Genomic DNA, 12,748 nt, shown 5'->3' with positions numbered 1-12,748 from the left:
CATACCTTGAAGTTACAATACAGCAAGAAGACAAGGCACTTGCATGAGTTAAGGTGAAATATGCCAAGAGTTATTAAAAATTTAGATGTAATGGATGCATATGTCTTATTCTTAATGCTTCTAGGTAATAAAAGATTTATCTGATCATGGCAATGTTTACTGTTTCTTTTAGTGAAGGCATAAATCTTCGCACCTGCTCATTAATACGTTCAAACTTTTTTCCCCTTTCTGCCTAAAATGTAGGTAATGTTCCCCAGAGGCTGTAACATAATATTTAATTAAGCTATTTACTTTGATTCTGAAACTGCAAATGATCTAAATCACAACCCCCTCGTCAGTACTTAAGCAGTAAAAATATAAATTTAATGGTCATTTTATGCATACCTTATATACTAGGAATTAATTTCATAATTCCTTGGTGATGAAGAAGTTATTTAGATTATCTCTGACTGACGTCTATAAACGTTTTTGATTTTGTTATCGGGGGAGAGAAGACAAGGGGAAGATGATCAGTGTACAGTATCCTGTATTCATTCCCATTGTCTGCTCTTTGCTCCATACAATTGTCTTTTCCTTTCAGTCACTTCTCATCTGTTCTTTGGGCTTGATGAATTATTTTACTCTGATATAAAAAAAAAAATTAAACGTGGAGAATCAGACTTTTTATAAATAAGATATAAAAATAACTTTAATTCTACCTTAGAGTGACATCATGAAAAGAAAAGAAAAGGAAAAAAAAAAATTAATAGGTCTGCTAAATCAAATTAATACAGGTTGGGACCAAAACCAAAGTAGACTGATTTTAATGCATATTTATCTTATGACACTGACACACATTAAGATTGTCTGGATGCCTTAACTGTGCACTTCTATACCTTCCATTTCTTTTACATCCAACTTTAACTCCGACTTTACAGAATTTGTGCTATTTGTTTAGGGGACAACTGTAGCATTAGCACTTCTTTTAAATCTTAAATTGTATTTTAAATGTTGACTTCAATTTTATTCCATTATTTTTGCTTTTTGTGTGCATGTGTTTGTCTCTGGAGGTCTACCGAGTGAAGAAGTTATTTTCAAATGATTTGCAAATAACTGTGTTAGTCTAGCCACTGCTTGATTCAGAATTCTTAGTTCACTTGAAATATTTAAACACGTTCAAAATAAATTTAAGTATCCCATTATAAGCCATTTCAAGATCACACAGTTTTGTAACTGAGAACAGAATAATATGATAATCTGAATAAAAGAAATGCTGAGACAAAATGTGTCTAACATACTAAACTTAGTATACAGTGAGAGTTTCCAGAAGGTGTAAGGCACACTGTGTGCATTCATGAGAGCCAATACAGGATAAATTTGTGACCTTTTCATTTATCTGTTTCTTTCTTACTGATCTTTGGGGAATAATTAAACTTAGTGTGTCTGAGTATGGGGAACTTTCATTTTTCCTCCAAGAAAGAAATAAATTAAGGTTACTAAATGGAGTTACAGGCATAGAAAACGTTCTTGTCCCAGAAAAATGGATGAAAGAAAGAAATGGGTCAGAGCCTCGTGATGTAATTTCAGGTGATTCCACTGAAATGGCTGAGACATCAGTTTTAAGGTGAAAAAAGCCTATTAGACCATCCTAGTCTGACCTCCTGCATAATGCAGGCCAGAAAATTCCGTCTAGGAACTCCTGTTGAGCTGACAGACCTCTTGATTTACTCAAGAAGAGGATTTGGGTCTCCGCTTTTTGAAAGATCAGTAGATTTTCTCCCAAGGAGGTAGAATTCCATGAGACAGCTGCAGTATTTGATGCCATATTTGATTTGCAAAAAACATTTACAATTTTTATCTATGGTGACACTGAAGGCATCAATGGCCCACGCTGGTCTCTCAGGGCATTGGTTCACTGCAAAAGCGAGAAGGCAGTTTTTCAAAGAAAACGAAAACCTTTTTGGAATCCCAAGCTGGCAGCAGCAAATGTCTGGATAACAAGGTCAAACGACAGGTGTCTTAGTTATTGAATATAAAGAAAGGTCACATATGGGATGAGTTTCTGATTTTTAAGAGAATTTTAACTGACACCTTGTAATAAGACATCAGAAACAAGGAATAAAGAAGAAGCCTAGTCATGTACAGAAATAGTTCACCTTATAAATGACATGAGCACTAGACATGGACACAAAAGCAGAACGAAGAGATATAGCATTTATTTCTTGAGAGATCAGATAGCCCTCCATGAAATAATTTGTTTTCTCAGTGGTTGGGTTTTCTAAGCTTGAGATCAGTCTCTTTTATTTTGTCTCTGCATGCTAGAATTCACAATAAGCAGAAAATGCCGTTGGCTTCAGATAAATGTGCTTGGTGTTTAAATAGACATAATAAATGTGCTTGGCTTAAAAGTGGAATATTTGTGGTGGTGGAAGTCAAAAGTCATTGATTCACTTCAGTGAAGTGATAGTCAGAGGAAGGAGAGGTTAGTTTGCAAATGAGAAACCTGCTCATTCAAATTATCTTAGTTCTGTTACCTCAGTGAAGTTACTCTGAACCAACTGAAGTAATTATAGATAATTTTAAGAAAAGTAGACTTAGATTTTTGAATTTTAATAATCTGGAAATGCTACTACAATGGCCCTGAAGGGCAGGTTGGACAGAAGAAGCCAATGGCAAGAACGGATGACCTCGATTTTAGTAGAAGCTGGGCACTTCTGAATAGTCCATTAAGAGCCAAATCCTATAAGCCAGCTGCTGCAAGCAGAGTTGCCAAATGTCCTGACAAAATAAGAGACAATCCTGACTCTTTTGTAAAATGCCTCAGCATCCCAATAAAAGAGTGTAAGTTCCCATTTTTCTGTAAGTCAGCCATAACACACCTCTCCATTTTAACCCAGCACATTGAAACCAGCCCATAGGTTATTCAGGGACCACGTGGGAACCTCTCTGGCTGCTTCCTGCTCCAGCTGGCTGTGTCACAGGGAGACACTGCTGGGGCTGTAAGACATTTGGACCGGTTTGAAGCCAAAAGAAACCTGTCAGCCCCGACAGTCCTCTTCAGTGTATTTGAAATTGAATCCACATCTCCCAGCACCTAGAAGAATGCCCTGGCCATCCAGCTATTGGATTGGGGCAAAGATATTGCTACCCAGCAGAGCCAGCATGTGGGCAGACACTTCTGGCTGAAGCAAGTTTCCCTCAGAAATTACGAATTTAGCATTGTGTTCACTGAGCGAATGCAGAGAGATTTCTATTCTGCCTGACTTTTTATGTTTGAAGTTATTTTCAAGTTCCTATGAACAATTGTTCATCCCTTGGCTAGGAGCTTTTTCATAAGCAACTTACTGCAAGGTGTGAAAAAGCAGTGGGACAGATTCTCCACTTGTCGAAGTCAGCTTTGGTCCATGGTCCATGGGTAACATGGTGCTGTGCTGATTTAGTTTAGCTCAAAATTTAGCCTGACACATTTTGATAGGCCACAACAAATCAAATATCTAATTCTGATGCCTCACTAAATAAACAGACCCCTTAGAATGAGACCTCAGATGTAAAATATTATCTGGATGTTCATTTGGCTGCAATATCTAGCCACATCTATTTCGGTATGACAGTAAGTAAGCCTAAAAGGGATGTACAGATACTGATGTGATTTCATTTAAAATACTGGTATATCTAATCACTGAATTTGCTGCTTTTATATCTAATCAGACTGTATTAGCAAAGGCTGGGAAAACAGGTAAAATCTCTGTGTGCAAAATTATTTAAAACATGGGACAGAGGAAGGAACGTTTAGCTAATTCAATTTTCCTTTTTTATCCAGTATTTCAATAATGCTGAGAAATAAGTCATGTCTGTAATGGAGGGTGCAAAGAGCTCACTAGCCATCATCCTGGGCAGGAAGAAGCTTTGAAAAACAAAATAAGTATCCTTGGGGCAGCCACAATCTGCTGCCATGTACCACAGTCTCCTGCCTCATTTAGCATGCAGTGGGGATGTATTGCTGTGTGCCCACAATCCATTATATTCTCACTGCAAAGGACCACTAAGTCACTGTAATTACAGGGCTGCTTTATATGCTGTTCTTATAGCTGTGTTTATAGTTGTAATGCTGCTTGCAAGGGAGTGATGGAAAAAGCTGGGTTGTGGTAGACAGCATCTCCCCTACTTGCGCCTGTGCCAAGGGTACACTAATGGAAAAGTTGTTACGTGCACCGGTAAATGCACCCCAGTGAGCCTGTGTGCTCTTCTGGGCTGGCTTTGCTTAGGTGTCACAGTGAAACGGAGAAGGTTTTGTCGTCTTTGACAAAATCCCATTTTGACATCATGAAATTGACCTGGCAGCCCCTGTCCCTGGTTTCGGATCAGTCAGCAGGGCTGTCGCTCACACCTCCCGCTGCCTCCACGCACAGAGCAGTCCCTGGGGCGCAGGCTGACAGGAGCCGCTGGCACGGCACCAGGTTGCCAGCACTGCCGGTGGGGAATTTCTCTGCAGGAGAGGCACAGTGGAGAGGTCTAACCACCACTTTAATCCCTCTTAAGCACAGCTGACCTTACATAGCCCAGAGGAAGGAAGAGTTAGCAATACAGAGGCTTCATATGGTCCTGTAAACAAGGGAGGAGTAATACAGAATAAAGAATAACATGGCATAAGATCTTTTTCATTCCTGCAATGCCTGGCACTGGATTTCTGGGTGCAAGTCTTTCTTTTCCCCCATCCGTTTGGTTTCTTGCACTACACCTATCCGAGCCCTGGGTTGGGTGCTGGTGACCCACTTTTTGCAAAAGGTCTAAAGTTCTGTGGCTGCAGCCCCTCGGTGTCACCGGCACCAGCAGCTTTTGTACAGTTGTCCCTGGGCACTGGCCCTGATTTGTCTCAGGACTAATTGCCTGATGGACATGACCATACTTTTACTCATTTTTTACTCTTTTTTTTTTTCTTTTTTTCCCCCCAGCAATAGTGTCTGGGGTGGTTGGGACAGATAAGCACATGTAAAAATCTCTTTTTCTCATAACTGCCTCTTGAAAAAAAATGAAGCACAAGTAAAAAGCACATCCTTAATCTGATTCTTTGTGAAGTCAGTTTTGTGAAATGCAAGCTGCCAGGACTTTAACTGGACATCCTGATGGCAGGAGGCACAGGGATGACATTTAATGCTGTCACCCCACAGACCTAAGGTGAGTGAGAATTTTATTATGATTTTCTTTAATGACTTCAAGAATGCTTATTCTTTCCTTGTCAGCCTATCACAGCTGAGGGCCCAGCTATGATACTCTATCACTGCTTCTGCATTAAAGCTTTGAGTTGCTAGTTACAGCTAGTTACAAGCAGATACAGGGCAGAAACCTCCCATTTGGCCCCAGATCATCCTTTTTTTTTTTCATTTAGCATTATCTTTCTTCTTCATTAACATATAGTGGCTATAACTGTTGAATCTCCATTACCTTCATGTGTTTGCTTCCTTTCTACTGAACTGCTGTACTAGGAGCGGGTCAGCCCAATATAGTGAAAGCCAGTCCCCATAACTGGCAAAGATTACAGCAGTTTTCTGGGGAAAGTGTTAACAAATGGCCTCATTGCCTCTAGAAGAATTCTTCTTAGATACATTCCTTGTTCTCATAAGAACAGGCATCTTGTATTGCCTACCAAGGCTAGAGACAAACTAAATTAATCTAAAAAAACCCCTCACATTTATTCTTAGTTCACTAGATTTAAGAACATGGCAGTACATATTGGAAAACTGTCTTTTCTTTAAAAAAAGAAAATCTCCCTGCAGTACTCTGAAACATACTGCATAGAAAACTGTTTTCTCACTTGATAATGAGTCTTATCACTTAAAAGTCAGGTCATGAGTTTTAGATTTAAGTGCCCACCTTCCAACAGCTAAATAAAGGTGTCTTGGTTTTCAGGGATGCTCACCAACAATTCCTCTGTTGATTTAATTAAGCATTATGGTACTTAACTCTGAAGAATTCAAGTCTACCTTAATTTGGGTGTATAATGGTGCCTAGCTCTAGGCATCCACACAGTAAAAAATTTATGTTAGCTTTAAAAACTCTGTAAAAAAAGTCAGAGTAACAGTTTTGGCCGATCCCCCTCATCCACATTTCCAGTGAGCATTTAACATGGTCTGAAAGTTAACCACTATTAGGAAGAAGGAGACCTAGGGGAGCAATACTGCACTGGCAAGGTGATAAACTACAGGCAGTATAATCAGACTGTTACAGCACAAAATCGAGAATGTGGAAATACAAGTTCTAATCTTGACTTGATGTGTGGCTTTGGCAAAGTAATTTCAGTCCCTCCTTTCAGTTTACTAGCTAATAAACAGAGAACAGTAAGTTATTCCGAGGATGCTGTGATATCTAATTAATTTTAGTCAAGGAAGCATTTTGAAAACTGACTATACTAAGCACAATTTTCTACTAGCAGAGGTAAAAAAGAAATCAATTAGTTGTGAGATGTCTCTTGGGTCACACAGGTGGAGCACCTGTATTCTTCTGCAGGCTTCTGGTATGCAAGTCTTTCCACTCCAAGCTTTCAAATATATTCAGGCTCTTAGATATAAACACTGTCAACTGAAATTCACCAACCTGACACTTTTGTGGATCTAAGTATCCACTTCAAAATGAAATAAAAGTTCCTCCATACCTTTCTCATAGTGTTGCTGTGACACATTAAAACCTGAGAGATTTTCTAGCAGAAGAAAGTATGTCTGTACACTCTCCAGCCTTTATATCTGTTTTTGAATATTCAAAAGATTCAGCTTTGTTTTTTTGCAAATGTTTTTAGCCTTATGGGACAGCAGAACAAGTCTGCTACCTGTAACATGCAAAAGGATGGGACAGTTAACACTGTGGTTGTAATTTAAATGTTTAAATTAGATACCTGGGCTTTAGAACCAGTGCTGAGATAAAGAAGGGAAAGTTCTCACTTATTATTCTTCCAGCATCTCTGTTTGAAGGTTTGCATTTTGGAGACTGTCAGGACATCACAAAGGTCATCAGCTTCATTGTAATTAAAGCTGAGATTCTGTGAGATGAATGAAAAATCCACTCTAACTGTGGATTTTCTAAATCTGTAGAAAACAGATTTTAAGCATTTTCTGTTTGAGATATGATCTTCACAGTTTTTTTACAGGAGTTCTTTATTTATTGTCGTATCATCAAGATTACCTGGTTTTGCCTAATCTGCCCATTAAACTATGTATCCTGCCCAAGGTCTTCAGACAGTCCTCTGACCACTCAGAAGGTTAAGGCAAGCATCTTCCTGAGTTTCCAAAACCACATAATGGTATTTTCCTATTGTGACTACATGTCAGTGAAATAATTTTATTTCTAGGGATGATTCTAGTGGTATAATACTCTTCAAACATTTTACAGACTTGAAATATAGGAAATAAATTCTGACAGCCTCATATGTGAGGCATAGGCTAGTATAAATGATCACCATATTCTTGGGGGTGGAAGTGCTGAATATAGAAGTGTGTTAATTGGCTAAGTCAAACCTATGGTTATTGGTACACTAATGGCTTACCTCCAACAGTATTCGCTCATCATTAGAAAGTTAAAGCATATTTTGAGCATGACATTTGAAAAGCCAGTGGTGTTAAACTAGATCTCCAGGTAGCAGAAGGAGCATTAAAGTCTTACAGAAGATGCAGATTTTAACCTGTGACACAGACAAAAACAGACAGATTTTGTTTTGAGAGAACTTCTTTTGAAAATGACAAGGAAAGAATTTAATTAAATTAAGCACTTGCTTAAATTTGGACCAACTGTTTAAATGATGAGGAAAAATGCATAGTTAACTGATATCATTTTTAGTGTTCTCTAAAAGTTTGATTTCAAACTGGAGTTTAAATAAGAATGTCAAAATAGGGGAAGAGGGCAGTTTCTGTAGATATTTCAGCTGTATCAAAACCAAAACCTAGAATTCATGTGCAAATGTTTATTTGCATGCCAGCCTTGCTATTTGATATTAGAGATTTGGATCGTTCAGGTACACATAGAACTTTACAGTTATTTACTTTTTTCCAAGTCTTTTGATAGCCCTGATATTTGCAATAATGCTTTCTGATGGCATATTTTTACTACATTTCAGTTTTAAAGTATTTCAGAACCATTGCAATAATTTGTCTGCATGTGGTGGGTTGACGCTGGCTGGACGCCAGGTGCCACCAAGCCACTCTGTCACTCCCCTCCTCAGTTGGAGAGGGGAGAGAAAATATAAAGAAAGGCTTGTGCGTTGAGACAAAGGACAGGGAGAGATCATACACCAGTTACTGTCACAGACAAAACAGACTCGACTTGGGGAAATTAGTTTAATTTATTACCAATCAAATCAGAGTAAGGTAATGAGAAAATAAAACTTAAATCTTAAAACACCTTCACCCCACCCTTCCCTTCTTCTGGGCTTAACTTTACTCCCACCTCCCCTGCAAGCAGCGCAGGGGACGGGGAATGGGGTTGGGGTCAGTTCATCACATGCTGTTTCTGCTGCTCCTTCCTCCTCCAGGGAGGACTCCTCACACTCTTCCCCTGCTCCAGCAATGGGGTCCCTCTCACAGCAGACAGTCCTCCACCAGCTTCTCCAACGTGGGTCCTTCCCATGGGCTACAATTCTTCATGAACTGCTCCAGCATGGGTCCCTTCCATGGGGTGCAGTCCTTCAGGAGCAGACTGCTCCAGCGTGGGTTCCCCACAGGTCCTGCCAGGAGCCTGCTCCAGTGGGGGCTTCCCACGGGGTCACAGCCTCCTTTGGGCACATCCCCCTGCTCCGGCGTGGGGTCCTCCCCAGGCTGCAGGTGGATATCTGCTCCACCATGGACCAACATGGGCTGCAGGGGACAGCCTGCCTCACCATGGTCTTCACCAGGGGCTGCAGGGGAATCTCTGCTCCGGTGCCTGGAGCACCTCCTCCCCCTCCTTCTTCATTCACCTTGGTGTCTGCAGAGTCATTCCTCTCACATATTCTCACTCCTATCTCTGGCTGCATTTGTGCAGGTTTTTTTCCCCCTTCTTAAATATGTTAGCCCAGAGACGCTACTACTGTTGCTGATGGGCTTGGCCTTGGCCAGCGGTGGGTCCATCTTGGAGTCAGCTGGAATTGACGCTATGGGACACAGGGGAAGCTTCTAGCAGCTTCTCATGGAAGCCACCTTGTAGCCCCCCTGCTACCAAAACCTTGCCATGCAAACCCAATACACTGCATTGTAGTAATGTTGAGTCTCAGACTACAGGGTCTTGAGCGCCTTCTCCTCTCATGGTCTAGTCTTCAAAATAGACAGGAATGAAACGCTACAAAAAGGGGTATCATCCTGATGAAAATTAATGGAAGACTGTAGCATGGCCAGTTGTCTTTGTCAGGAAGTGTGTGCACAGGAAACCCTCCATCCTACTAAGATGCAGAGCGTAAAGATGAAAAACTCCATCCAGTCTGATATCTTCTGTTGTGCTTCATTAGAACATACAAGTGAAAAGAACCTCCATGTTTAACTAAGTCCAGCATTCATTATTGTGTGCCGCTATATCACAAAAGTGTCCTAATAAACTAAACATTCTCGTCAGAGCATCCCTGTAACTCTTAACGAAAGGATGTTTTAGGACTTTACCGCTATAATAGTTAGAAACTTTTCACCCATCTCCAGCCTGCACTTACCTATGACCAGCACATATCCACATAAGGTTCTTCAAGCCCTAGTACACTCTCTTTTATATCCTCTGCTCAAACGTACATCCTTAAATTAAATATGCCAGGCACTTTCAGTCTCATATTCAAAGGAAGGTTCTCTATTCTACTTTTGAATAGAGAAAAGTTTTGAATAGTTTTGAGACACAAAGTCACCAGTACTGCAACGGTGTGTCCCAGCACCCCATGCTCCCTACTGTTCTTTCTCACTGCATTGTGCCCCTTTCAACTTCCAAGCATCAGATTCTATTATCCTTCCCCTTGAGGCATTAAACAGCCATTTCACTTGTGGCATTTTCTCCATGTACACTGTGATCAAGTCACCTTTCAACAAACCAGCCTCCAACCTTGTTACACATGGAATTTTTTGCAGGTCTTTGGGCCACTGCTTCATGGACATTTTTTGCATGCACTCCAGAAATAATACAGAATATAAAAATACTTCAGTATCAATCCATCCAATGCTGTAGTCAGGGATAATTCACCTCCATACACTCCTCTACCCTGTTCATATGCTAGAAGATCACATTTAGTCTTTTGTGTTGTTGTTACAGAACATATTTGGAAACTGATACTGGATTGCTCACTCACCGTGACCCCTAGCACTTTCTTGGAGTCACATCATTGGAGGAGATATTTTTCCACTCTTTGTCAAATGCCTGAATTTCTGTTCTAAATACTTAGTTTCACATTTAATTGTATTAAAGCATATTTTATTTGAATGGAACAAGTAACCCAAATCTCTGTATGTAATTAGCTTACCATCATTTAGTATTCTCTAATTAATCAATGGTGAAGCTTATGTTTATGGTATTCAGATGATCTATGAAAATGTTTAATAGCTTAGGCTGTCATCTCCCAATATCAAACCCTAGCAACATCCCCAAATTCACTATTGACAGCCTTTTTTAATTGGTTAGGTACCTGATTTTTATCCATTGTAGCACATACCTTATTTATATTGTGCAGGAGCATTAAATACATTCCCTCTAAGTACAAATAGTTTCATCAGAAAGAACCATTCTGCTGAGAGAACAAAACCAGATTTTTTTTAACGACTTATTTTCTGTTGACTAATTTTGACTCCTTTCATTTAGCTCTGTCTCAGCTGACAGTGCAAGAGGAAAGTGTTCTCCGGATGTTGCTAACAAAAGTGTTTTTTACCACTGCTGCTGCTTATTTGTGACTTGGACACAATAAAAAGTTAGCTGCAGCCATCACTGCATAGAGAATCCAGTCTTCAGGCAGCTCTTAACAGAATGGTACGACCTCACGCTGAAACAAGATCCTAGGCATAAATGTCTGCTTTCTGCCTCTAAAATGCTAATATCAGTGTCCAGATGGAATCCAGGCATCTTATTAAGTAGACCATTTTTAAATACTGGGCTCCAAAACCTAGTTTGAAACACGAAAAATTTGCATTAATCCTCCCGTATTATATTAGCATAACTGCAATTCATTTGTGGCCTCACTGTATTGATCTTTATGCCAAAACTTTCACTCAAGCAAAGAACAGGTTCATTTGCAGCTGCAGCTCTCTCCCCTGCAGCTTCACAACAATGTTAAATAGAGTCTTTATGCCACCCTCCTTGCATATGTTTTTCAGGTGGCTGCTAATCACCCTTTAGCTCTGAAGCAACATGGCAGCAAAAGAAAGGTCACTGGAAGGTTTTCTCTGTCTTTTTTTTTTTTTAAGTTCTTGCCACCAGACTTTAAGGCAAAGCTGAGATTTAGATTTTTATTACACTTTTTGTGACATAGATAAGAAATTTCAGGTTTTGGAGTCAAATCCCTCTCCCACCTCCACCCTGCCCCATCCCCTTCAAATGAAAGATTTAGGTATGGTCTGAAATTGCAATCCAGCCTCCACCCATCAGCTAGTCACCTTGTATTTAGATGTGTGGGACAGCTCTTTTGTGACCAGATAGGGTGATCTGTCTGCCTCCTACCTCTCTCCTTCCAAAGAACATCATTCTCGTTTTGATGGTATCACACGTTTTATCTCAGTGGTCCCAGCATACCAAGTTATCCAGCTCAGTTTACATCACTATCTTACCATCATTACTTAGGGCTCCATCAGGGCCAGCTCATCAGGAGTGTTCCCACATTGGACTGCTCAGTCAATCTGGATACGTCCTCTATGGCAATGCAAACCCAGAGGACCAAAATCACCACCTATAGAATGAGATGTGAATGGGTAGGTAGACCTGTCCTGTTGAAAGTGCTATGAAGACCTTAGGGTCCATGAAGCAAGAAGAAAGAATCAACTTAAGGACATGAAGCTGTTGCCTAGTTGTTAGGGGATACAGAGATGGAGCAAATTATAGAAGTCAGTCCCATAATGGCTTTGCTGTCAAACTGAGATTAATAATATCACCAGAACTTTTCCTAAAGAACAACACTTCCCCACTTCATTGAAAAAAAAAAAGAGTCATTGAATGAATCAGGTTGGATGGAAGCCCTGAAGGTCCTCTGGGCCAACCCCATGCTCAGAGAAGGGCTGACTTCAGATGTAGATGGCTCCCCCAGTTTGGTATGATCCACCAACTTGCTTAGGCTGCTGTCTGTCCCATCATCCCACTCATTAATGAAGACATTAAACAATCTCAGCCCCAGTACCAAGCCCTGAGTAGCAGTAATGGAGGAGAAAGCAGAAGTTTGCCTTCCCCCATTGGCTCTCTTCAGCAGAGGACTCAGCAGGACTACAGGAGACCTCCATCCAAAGCCTTTCTCCAGGTGAGATGTGCTAAATGTGTGGTGTGAGATCTAGGTTCTTTAAACTGCATAGAAACAACTCCTTTTCTTGAGGGTTAGAGCATTCATGGTGAATTATTAAACTAGAGCAAAAACTGAAACCTGAAAGCTTTTCCTGTCTTGTGGCTACAGTATAGGAAATAGGATAATGAAAGTAATTTGAGGCATACAGTATATTAAGCATACAAGAGGCCTTCTATACATTTGCAAGTATAATCCAAAGATAAATGACATAATTTTTTCTCATAAAATTAATTTTGATGAGCAGCTACATTTTCCTAATACTGATCCCATTAGTACTAATATTTATCTAATATTTTGAGATCC

The sequence above is a fragment of the Pelecanus crispus genome, chromosome 2 (genome assembly GCF_030463565.1).
Source record: "Pelecanus crispus isolate bPelCri1 chromosome 2, bPelCri1.pri, whole genome shotgun sequence".
NCBI lineage: Eukaryota > Metazoa > Chordata > Aves > Pelecaniformes > Pelecanidae > Pelecanus > Pelecanus crispus.
This window is presented reverse-complemented; position numbering follows the sequence as displayed.